Source organism: Mycteria americana, chromosome 1 (assembly GCF_035582795.1).
Source record: "Mycteria americana isolate JAX WOST 10 ecotype Jacksonville Zoo and Gardens chromosome 1, USCA_MyAme_1.0, whole genome shotgun sequence".
Lineage (NCBI taxonomy): Eukaryota > Metazoa > Chordata > Aves > Ciconiiformes > Ciconiidae > Mycteria > Mycteria americana.
Genome location: NC_134365.1, coordinates 199,033,512 through 199,045,763, shown reverse-complemented (window position 1 = coordinate 199,045,763; position 12,252 = coordinate 199,033,512).

Here is a 12,252-nt window from a genome sequence, read left to right as displayed (position 1 = left end):
GCAGCAAGTTTTGCCTTATGTCTATTTTTAAAATGAGGTTTGTGGTGGGGAAACTGAAAACCAGTTATCAAGTGTTTTTACAAAACAGAGTCAGCGGTGACAGCGTGCCTTACAGACACCAAACCTCCTGTTCATAACTATGCTGTCTGCTCCCCCTGACTGTTTTTGCACGGCATGCCTGTGACCGCTAAAACTGCTTAATGTGAAAAAGAACTGCTGGTAAAGCACTTAGGGGCTTGATTGCAAAATTAATTTGGCAAACAGAAAAAAGACTCTCGAAGGTCTTTGTTCCTTTTCTTTCCTTCTGGTTGGCTGTTCTCTGCTGCTTAGTTTCTCTTTCTTGTTGACCGTGTCATGATGGTTTTCTTCCTCGCCACTCCAAGCTCCCTGCTACCTCATGCCTTCCTTGGTGCACCTTCTGCCCAGCTTCCTATATCCCTTCTACTCTGACCTCTGCTTTTTGGCCGAGGCCTCGTGGTGGCCTTAGCTTCACTTTTGTTTTTCACTGGTTTCACTTTCTGCCTGTCCTGCTCCATCTGCACACCTTTCAACACTGGCAATTCAGTCTCTGTGTTGAAGTGGTTATACCTTTTCATACCTTTTCTTTTTAAACTTGAATAAACTCTCTTAATTCTATGTTGAGAAAAACTCCTTTACAAGAATGACATTTTGAGCCCGAACTTGTATGCGTTCTCCAGGACAACACAGGTAAAGTTCGTCTTTCAAAACCAAACATTTCTGTTATTTTTAAAACAGAAAGACATTACTAAATGTCTTCAATAATTCAAAGAGAATCATGAAATCGATTTACAACCTCACATACTGTATTCAAGTGTAAATAATGTTCACCTCAGAAAAAGCCAGCCATGTGAGACAGTGAGTATTTGAAATATGCTCTTTTTTCCCCTCTTCTTTTGTTTAAAACTCTCTGAGGGCTGGACTATCACATCACTAGGTACAGTACTGGTGCTTTATAAATAAACCTGAAAATGCTTTAAGACATAAATGGAGACACACTCATTCAGAAATATCACAGGTTGAAGTTTGTCTTTTCTAGTGCTTATTTCCTGACTGTGGCTTTTCCTTAGTCTTTAGAAGATTGTGTAAGGATTGCCAGAGAGCCCCCTGGTTTGTGCCTGGCCCTGCGTTCCTTGAGGGCCTGGCACTCCTCTTGGGCTCCAGGAGAGCTCTGCCTGCGCAGGAGGTACCAACCTTGCTCACGTCCACAACCCACGTGTAAGCTTGGGTTAGTGTGAGGCTGACAGGGTGTTGTGTTTCTTTGGCCTGACTTTTTGGCGTGTTCAGAAGATGTCAACAATGAATATAGTTATTTAAAAGATCTTTACTCATATACTGTGTGAATCAAGGAGAGATTAATTTATTATATCTCATCTCCACACTCAGCTATTTCTTTTTAACCTCTGATCCGGAGTAACACTTCTGACTTGCGCTGTTATAGTCCTCAGGCCTTGGGTTAATAGAATAGGAAATCCAATTTTAGCATGCCTCATCCCAGATCCAACCACTAATGCTACTTTACACTGATAAGATTTATTGCAGATCAGATAAGTGTCTGACCAAACCAGTCCAATTCTTTGCCTACATGACAGCCACAGGCTATCTTCCTTTGCTGTGTAAAGCTAGTATGAAAATGTGAATCTAAGAAAACCCTATTTTGAGTTAACTTGACCTAAGTGTGACTACAATGCCTACAGCTAATCTGGATCAAGTTTGTCCTGCGACAAACTGGCAGTCCGTAACTCAGGGACAAGCAGCGGCAGAGCCATGAAGCTGAGCTCAAGGCGACCCAGCCCGGACGCGCTGCCTCCCCTCTCCAGGACACCTGGAGCAGGGATCCAGCCCACAGCAATGAGCTGTTGCCATCACGATTCCCTCTCCACAGCTCACGAGGAACCAAAAGCACAGCTGGCTGCGCACGGAGAGGCCCCTCTACTGCTTTCCCCTGTGAATAAGTCCCACAGCTTTTTGGTGGCTGTGCTAAACTGAGCCAGGTCTCAGTTTTCCCTACTCTTTGGCTGTTTGCTTCTGCCATCACTTGTCCTTTACAATTGTTTTTCTGGCCACGCAGTAAACTGAAGTAAGAATTCAGTTCAGTTTAATACTACTTTTTTTCATGTTGTGACAGCAAGCAACAGGCTTGTGGTTCAAGATACTGAAACTGTTCATTAAGCTGTACCTTTGGTGGCCGTTACGCTAGGGTCCTCTCTGGAAATTGTTCCTTATTGCTGTGAGCAATTCAACTCACGTTTGCAGGAGTCCTGACATGATTGCTCTTGCCAGGTTGTTTGCACTTGTCATTTCTTTGGGTCCTGAGTGAAGCACAGGTAATACGCTATATGCTGCTTGTCAAAGCCTGGATGAAGAGAGGTGAAAGGTGGTTGAGGTGGGGCTGAATTGTTTTCTGGTGGTTCCCATCTCTCTTCTTCACATGCTGTTACCTGGGCATGTGGTGTAGACTGGATACCTCACTTCAGGATGGTTGAGGTGAGGTGAGATTGACTTCATCCTTATACTTGGTCTGCAGGTGGGGTTCATGCCCAGAAAGGCTCTGGGGAGAAAATAGTACACACTTGTTTATAATGTTACAATCAAGGTCCAGCCTGAAATCTTAGAAATGTTTTTATTTACTGTGAGAAACAGAATATTCTGTTGCCATGTCACAGCCTCCTGAAGCTCATGGGGACACAAAGACTGGCTAGAAGAGGCAGCTGACAAGTATTAGCTATTCCATAGCAGGCAGATAAATGCGCCATAAGGAAAATGGGGCATTTGGACCTGGTAGGTATAAATCACGTTTGTTAATGCATGGCCGTTAGGCTGACACTATTAATTGCAGCTGTAATCAGCACATCAGTATTCTGCATTTTCTGAAGAAAATTTGGTACCAGTATTTTAACTAATTTGCACTACATTTCATTCTTCATTCCTCGTAAGATTGGTATTATTTACCTGTCTTTGAAAAGCTGCTAAAATTAAGGTAGCCTCAAGCCTACTTTAATTGAGAGGAGAAAATACATTTTTTTTAATAAGTAAGCATCCTGAAATTACTGATTAAAAACTGATCTAATTTTCCATCCTAGTGCAATTCTTTCAGCCTAAGTCCAATACAGTTTCACAGTTCATTCATGCTGAGCTCAGCATAAAATATTTTATAGTTTTTTGTGAAATCAACTCAGACTCTTACAAACCCATTATACTAATTACCTTTTTAATGAGCACAACTGAAGGAAATGCGTGTACTTACAGGGTCCAGGGAACACTGTATGAAAGAGAGAATAATACTATTCTCAGCATTTCAAGAGTGGATTTTCTTTCTAAGCTAGTAGAAAATTCAGCCCAATTTCAGAATCATGTAGTGTGAAATCCCATAGTAAATGGTGGAAATTTATAACAAAAATTGAAAATTAAGGAGTCACACTCTCTACCATACAGGAAAGTGAAGTTCCAAAAAGTCTTGTTTGATTACATCCATTTCAGTGGCCAGATTTGTTGAAAGAAGCAGGTTTCAAGAGGATGGGGGGAGGGTCAGAACACTGAAGACAGCTCCAGCAAAGTGAAGGGGAAGCCTTGGAGATAGAGGTTCCTCTGCTGCTATTTCTTTCAAGCTCTATGCTTTAAGTTACTGGTGGAGTATTCCAGGGGACACAAAGCAAAGGCCACATGCATTTTGTTGGTTCTTGTTTGGCTGAAAGGCTCTATGGGCTCTGACCACAGTGAAAAGCCATTCTTCCTTGGGAAAAACAAGGGAGGCACAGCCCCAGTGTCACCACTTGCCATCCTCAGGGGCTAGACTAGTGGAACCCCACGCAGGTGGGCAAAACCCCACAGTCCCAGGGAGACCTGCCCTCCCGGCATCTCTGCTCAGCGACATGGTAAGCACTGATCCTATTTGCTTGTGTAGCTGAGTCCTGCCCGGCAGGGATCTAGCGAAGGAAATCCGATTTTGGTAAGAAGCAGCTCACCAGTAAAGCATGGCCCAGAGCCAGGGAATAAATTGGGGCAGAAGAGGAGAGGGGATGGTCGTGCAGCACCTCACCTGCTGCTCTGCTATGGTCCTGTACGATGAAGCAAGCTGAATTCAGATAGAAGATACTGCGTGAAAAACAAACAGATGAATGAATGAATAAAACCCCAGAGTAGATGCACATGAACGGGGACAAGCAATGGGGTATCTTGGAAATGGATCTTGTGAAGTGTGACTTACACATTTCGTCTCTTAAGGATGAATGTCTTCCTCCAGTTCCTAACAGAGAAGGTAGCAGCTGGGAGGAAAGGCAGCACCAGTTGCCAGATCATGCTTGGAAAGGAAGCAGGGAGGAAATTTTCCTCCTCGCCTCGCCTTGCCTCGCCTTGCTTTTCCAAGAATGATGTCCTTTTGTTAAACCTTATAGCAACGTTATAAAATAATTCTTAAATTTTAATTGTTCCCCCTTTTTATGGGACATTAAAGATTCACTCTGCTGAAAAACACTGGCTGTAAACTACCTCATTTACCTAAATATTATGTGAAGATTTCTTTCAGAAAAAAAAAAATGCTGTAAGACATATTTTGCCTAATATTTGAGTACCACTTCATATTTGTAATTAGGAGTTTAAAGCACGTATATGCCACTTACTAACAGTTTAGGGAGGGCAAGAGGGAGATAAAGAGTCACTTGCTGTGGAAGTCAAATCTTTCTCTCCCACTTAAAGCAGGTATAAGAACAGTAAAGCAAAGAAAGCCGTGTTGAAATCAGAGCATTTCACACCACAGCCCCACTCACCTTGTTAAGGCAGGCATAGGGCGTCAGGTCCTGAGCCCGGGTTACCACTCCTGCCTCTGCGGCAGCTACACCCCAGCTATCCCCTGCTATCTCCAGGCAGCAACAGAAACCCGCACCAACCCTCTACTGAATGATGAAAAATCACCAGGCTGTTGAATAGTAATATTATTTTTGAGCAACATATGGGGAAAATTTGTTGAAATGCAATGAAAATTCTCTTCAAAGATGAATTTGCAATAGAAAAAGATGTGAGCAAGGTGGGATTTGTAGTTCTATTTGTTTTATGCCAAAAAAAGACTGGTATTTCATGGCTGTTAGCAGTAATACCTGTGCAACAACCGTATGATCACTGCACATAATGGAAGGAATGCAATGGATGCAGATTAGGACACGAGTATAGCTATTACAATAAATAAATGTGTTCTGTAGTGATAAAGGAATTTAGGAAGACGAAGTGAGTGGCTGTTTGCTTGTTGATGATATATTATGCATTCCCCTTCAATAATGGATGTGCTGTAGAAATATAAGCTCTCAGCAGGATGATGAGGTTGCAGGTAGGAAACGATTGCGGTTACTTCAGAAAGGTGGAAAGTAACATGCTTTAACATCCCTCGGGAGCACATCTGATGGATGCAGCTGCAGTGTTGTCATATTAATGGCTTCAGTTTCCTCATCGCTGACTCTTGTGAGATGGTATCAGTTAGACAGTCCTCTGTATTTTAAGAAGTCATGAGAAAATAAGCTGTCATCCTCAGAGTGTTGTGACACTGCCAGCATTATCAGAGCAAGCCTGTCTCAGTTTCTGAGTCCCACCAGCTAGAAGCAAATCTGAAATCAAGGTAATAATTACTCCCCAAAGGCATGTTTTTTCTGAACACCAACAATTCCTTCAGCTAGCAAAAATGGACAAACAATCTTTATTTTCTGATTGTACTTTGAATTTCTCATTTTCCAAAATACTGACTATAGATTTTTTCCTGCTGATGAAAACGGTACAATGTTGACTGTGATCAAATTTGCTCCAATTTGCATAAAAACAATAACAACGCATAGCTTTCGTCCATGACTGCGCTGTACATTTCTGTGCAATAAATCTTCCTCTCTCCCGCCCTGTTTTTCATGCTGATGAACTTTCCTGAATGCCATGCAACACAACCTGTAAAATGGCTATTAGGGAGCACTGGTTATCATTTCAGCCATGCCCTATGTGGGACTGGGATGGTGGTAGCTGGCAATATTTGATTTTGCAGCTACCATAATATCCTATCTTGCCTATCCCCTTATTGTCTGGAGTCATCTGCAGGCAGCCTGATACTGCTTGCAAGTAGACAGCTCTGAGAATTTTTTGCCTTTTCATGCTTTGAAGCTTTGGTTGAGAAAGCTCTGCTTTTATCCAGTTTTTCCTTAAAGATGTTGTCAGCTATCATTTGCAGTTCTTTGGTTTGATGGGAGAGTGCAAAGGAATGCTCCAGCCTTATCTTCCCATGACTTGGACTGCAGTCCTAACAAGCTGGAAGCGATATATTCCCATTAGCATCTCATTGTATCCTCTTCCTTCTGGCTTCCCTGATGCTTAGCCACCAAGGCAGTGGTACTGTGCAGGATTCCTTGCTGGACTCTGCCTGTCTCTCTGCCCTGACCTTCAGCACTTCTCCTGTGGTAAATGCTACAAAGTGATGCCCAGCTGCTGAACACCTTAAACAGGGTGAGGTGGGTTGTGCCAAAATGTCTGTGTGCAGGAAGAGGAGTTTCTTCACCTTCTGAACCACACATCTGTTGTGCCCTCTGTGCATCTTCTGGATCTAGCAGCAGCCTCTGCACTGGGGATGGATGATACAAAGGCAAGGAAACTCCAAACTAGGCCATACAGGACACACAAAACGGGGCACAAAGCCAGCATCATGGGTACAGTGATAATCATGGTATTATCAGCACCTAGTCACTGGGTATTAGTTGGCCATCCCTGCCCTACATGTCCCTGTGATTTACAGGAGCCACTGGCCTGTGCTCTTCTGTTGTAGGTGTACCAGTGAACATACTCAGCAGCTGTCTGGGTACAGCAATATGTACAGCTCACTAAAGCCCAGCTCACTAATGCCCCTAACAATTTGCTTCCCAAAAAATCCCTATCTGCTTTCAGAAGGAAAAATCTAGGTACAAATCAGAGCTGGCATCTGAGACCTGCTGTCATCTTTGCCAAACTTTTGCTGTTTAGTAGTGAGCAAAACAGGTAAGCTAATACTTTATCTTTGAATTTTAGTGTTAGATTATATTTATATCTACTATTTTCTGTTGTGGATGCCTGAAGCCAGATATATCTGAAAGTGACTGGTATATAGATCCCTTTGATTTGACAGCTGGTGTCCATCAATGCTGGGAATCTAGACGGTCTTATAATTTTTAGCGTAGATGTCAGAAGTTGCTTTAGATCACATCCTTTCTATTTCAGGATTTCCCCATGAATAATATGAACATGGTGATACTCTTCTGGTACAAGGAATATAATGCAAGTTCAATGTGGCCAAATGCTGTTCTAGGTTAAGAACATAAAACCGCCACCAAAACCGATGGAGAATCATGCAAGAGGACAATTAACTTCAATTCTTGTCAAATGAAATGAGATTTTTAGCTGTCAAGTCATAAAGAGCAAAGTATAGTCTCATCATTCTATGATTCTATGATTTCCTCTATAATTGATAGAGAATAATTTTCCCTGCTTTATGATATCTGTTTTATTTTATGAGTAATTGTTTTATTTCTGCCTACCAAGTCACTTACTGCGGGTTTCATTTTCTTGTATGGTGTGGATTGCAGCCGCAGTCTAAAAGTTTCCTTTTAAAGGAAACTATAATATCCCAGTCTGCTTTTTTGGCTTTATATCATTTATAGACAAAATGAACAGGATCAAACTATGGCTTGAAGAATCATGGCATTTTTAGCTAAGGAAATGTTCTTGATGAAACCCCAGATTTTATTAGTTATACTACAATTAAATAAGCCATTATCAGCTTCCTACAGATCTTCTGAGAGCAGCTCTCTTTCATTCTGGAGCCCAAATTACGGAAGCAATCTTCATAAAGGCCACTTCCCCAGCTATAGCGCCTGCTGTGATATGATTCATGCCTTTTGTCTTCTACTTGGAATTTGGGGATGTTTATGAAGGACTGTTATAAATACTACATCTAATTCCTCTTTTCACAAGATACTTTATTCACAAGGAAAAAAAAAAAAGAAAATTGCATCACATATGTACGTCATATCATTTCCATTCCCTTTGCCATCTGGCACTATTTTTATTGCCTCCTTCATATACATACTGAAAGGATGTGAGACCAGTGTCAGGCAGACACTCTGGAGCACACGTTTCAGTACTACAGCTGGTAATTTAATGGTACACAGGCACGTTTGTTACAACGAATCTGTGTGAATGTGTGTATGAAGGCTGGAGGTGGAATAATACATGCTCAGGAGCAGAAGGAGAAGTAATGCATGAGAATCTCACTTTCCACGCTGTGCATTACTGGTGATCTTACACAAAAATTGTGAAGGTGAACAGTATAAATGTCTCAGCTATTTTTATACTGTTCACATTTCCATTTTCAACGGGGAAATGGCAGTATCACCTGTACTTGGAAAGTACCTGGCTGTTGATTTACCCTAAACTGTAGTCTAAAAATATGGGTCAGATCTTTTTGGCACGGTGACTTCTTTGGGACAATAAACACTGTGGTATGTCAGTACGCTGCTAATTACAGTAGGATCCTTTCTCCATGAAAAGTGAGTTTGCAAAGGCTGAGAAAAAATGCTGGATGATTACTGCAGACCCACTGCTTTCATCACACTTACTTAAGGTGAAGGGTGCATTGAATGGTTGCATTCATATTCAAACAGTCTAGTTATGTGAACCATTATGCTAATTCATGACAAAATTATTGGTTATGAAATTCAGATGGGCTTCTAGGTCACAAAGCAACTGTGGTCGTGTGACTGGGGAAAGGGATGAATTTAGGAGTCAGGGATTTCACATCTGTGCAAAACACTTTGCTGAAAAAATAGAGAAATAATCTGGCCATGGATTCAAGCACAGAGCTGATTCTTTTACAAGGTATACCCAGTTATAGGTTACGCTACTATAATCTCTTTTCTCTGTCCATCCTAGAGTCAACACGACCCTGACTTCTAGCAGCTATGACAGAGCCGGACATGCAGAAATGGTTGTCAGCAGACACATCCAGTGGTTCATGGTCTGTGTTTGCTGCCTTCTGCCTCCCCCGACTGGCCTGGGACTCCACAGCATTGACTTAGAGAGGCAATTCAGCTGTACCAGCCAGCTATAGCCTAAAAGCACCGAGGAGTGCACACGGGTGGCCAGAGACTGGGAGGATGTGTCTTGGAGACCCACTAACCATCTCAGCGTCACTGAGCTGAGCACAGCTCAGAATCGCCGTGGAGCGTTCAGAGCGGCGTTTGCCTGCTCCCAAGGAATGAAGCTTTTTTAAGCAGGGAAGTTGAATCTGTAGCTCCAGAGCCTGCAGGTAAACGAGCCCCAGCAAACAATGCTACGGATGGAGCATAAAACCAAAGCAATTTGCGGTGTTCTTTTTGTTTTGTTGTGATTTTTTTATCCTCCAGCTGAATAAAGGATTAGATGGATTATTACACATCCTATTTCGTGGTCTGGCATTCAGTCATTAAAGTGATTTATTTTTGCAAAGAGTGATTTTTAATCAGCTGAGTACAAATGAACCAAACTGCAAGAAACAAAACAATAACTTGTGAATTATTCACATTTAATGAGTCAAAGGCTGGATTCTCATCTCGGTAGCTCCGTTCTCTGCCCTGAGACCCCGAAGAAGGACACGAAGCGCAAGCATGCCTGACTGTGGCTCTGGGGTTCCTCTGTCTGACGTGTCAGTCCTGATACACAGGACAGATACTGCAGGAGAAACAAAGGCTGGATAATTCCAGGAAAACAAAATATAACAAATGTGTCATAGTGAGCTGCGTGACCCTGATGTCCTTAAAGCAACATTTGGTATTATCAGCGATAAATGAAAAACTAGTGGAATTAGTAAAACTTCAGGAAGTGCTTCCGGAGAGTTCACCGAGTTCAGCTCCTTTGGCTGCAGGCTCCCAAGATGAGTAACGCCAGATTTTGAGTGCTGCTCCGGCAGCGGCTGCGTGGGCATCTCAGGACAGGGTCTGCTACCGCGGTGAATGAAGCGCTGTCTGACAGCGCCTGGTGTTCGCCACTGATCGTCAAGGGAGCGCTGACAACTGAGTTACAGCGGAGTCCTGTTTCTAGAGGGCAGGAGTTAGATTAATTGATTTCCCAACTGTAAAACAAACTTTCCATTCATTAATACTGATGTGATTAGGAGCAGGAGCAATAAGGTCTGTCCAATCCAGAGCAAAGACATTTCCATCCCTGAAGCTGCCTGTCAGTAACAGTTCCTCGTGAACTGGATAACATAATCTATACACAAAAGCCAAGTCCCAACCTTTCTTTATTCTGCAGGCATTACGAAGCTTGAAACACACATTCTCCTTTTCAAAATGACTTTAAAGCATTCACAGGCACATTGTTTCAAACAGGGCAGGAAAACTGAAAGGTCCCACTGGTAAAATAAAGACCGTTGAATATAGTCTCTTGCTCTGAATGGCTTTTAAGAGCGATGCTTTCCCTTGATTTATGAAGGGAAAACTGGGAGCGGCTTTCAACGCGGGCGATGCAACACTGCCTCCCACTGCTGCACCCCGCGCCTCTGAAGCCTCGGCCACTGGTGCTTCAGTGGGAGGGGAACGGGGCACAACAGATTGATGCTGGGACCTGCCTCATTTTTTTTTCCCACACAGTTGATTTGACATATTCACACGGGTATATCTAGGTCCTCGTGCTGGGCATGCTGCTGGCCATCTTCAGAGCATGCACTTAAACTGCCATCTACCTTTGTGGAGAGGGGATTTCAGGGAGAGAAGACATCCAAATTGAAAATCTCCCAGGGACAGTACAGGATGGTGTTTCTTAATTTATTCTTATCAAAGGACCACTCCATCTCCTGGGAGAGCACATGCATGGACCAGCCTCCACACTGCTGACAACAGTGTTCACATACAAACAAAAAACTATTAGGCCACACATAGGATATTTGTTTTTCACCTTAAATGGCCATTTTGTATACTTCCATGCATAAGAATGCATACATGCATTTTTAAATGTATTTTTGCCATCATTTCACTGACCACACTTTGAGGCTGAGAGCAAACCAGAGGCTGAGAGGAAGGACCCTCCTGTACCAGCAGATTGCTGGAAGGGCTTTCCATGCCCTGTAGCAGCACAGTGGCTCACTGGGGGACTTACTTGGTTTTCCAAACTGGGGGCTTTCCTGGCCCCATGGCAGGCTGCCTAACTCGCTGGGGTGGGTACAGATGTGTAACCTCTTGCCACCACTTCCCAGGACAGCGTTCCCCTCCCGCACAGGTCTTCCCAGAGATGGGAATACACTGAACGTACTTTTGACTCCAGCGTTGGCCAGAGCCCATCTGAACAGGGATTTCTGTTCTCCAGCATTGGCTTGATGGAACAGACTGGGAGATGTCACACTCTGACATGTCACATCTTTCTTCTGACCTACCTAGGCTGTAACAAGCAAATCCCAAAATGTTCTGCTAAATTTCTTAAAGTCGCGGTTTTTGATAGCCAAGTTAATCTTGGGTTTAAGATTACTATCCAAGAATTTTAATATAAGATTGCCTTTCAGCAATCCTCTCCCAACTGCTTTACACCCCGTATCAGGCTCCTGCACCGTCCTGGTCTGCAGGTTCTGCTGCAGCGGGGGAGGCGGTTCTGCTCCGCTCTCCCAAACCCACCCAGCCCGTGGGCAGCTGGCAGCAGGAGAACAGGCACTACAAAAGCTGACCCTGGATTCCCTACTTGTTAATCACTCAAACAGGTTTAACTTGTTTTGTAAGATAAAGATTATTTAATTTTTTAAAAGAGAAGCACCTAGAGTTCCTTTAACTATTTCCTACCTCTCCTATGACAAAAATCAGTGTTCTCTGGTCAAGCAGCTGCATATCAGCCAGCAGCCTTTTCTAGCTGAAAATTGCAGTGCTTTTACATGGTTTGGGTTGAAGTCTGATATTTCAATCCTGGAAGACCATAAAATTTGAGCATATGCCCCCTGACAACCTCCGGTTTCCTTTTAATTTCATAGGTGGGTTTCCAGTGACATGCAAGATTTAATCCCTTGTGTCTGGTCTTTCTTTGATGAGGCTGCCTGTTCCTTTGATCCAGTGGGATGCTATGTTTTTCCTGGCAGTCAACAGCGTAACACTCATGAATCAGTTTTGAAACTATCCAATGTCATCTCAGAGAGATGGTTCAATAACCAAACAGTTGGAAAAAATACATTTATGACTTGCATTATTTTTTCCACCCTCTTCATAACACATCTGTAGAAATCCT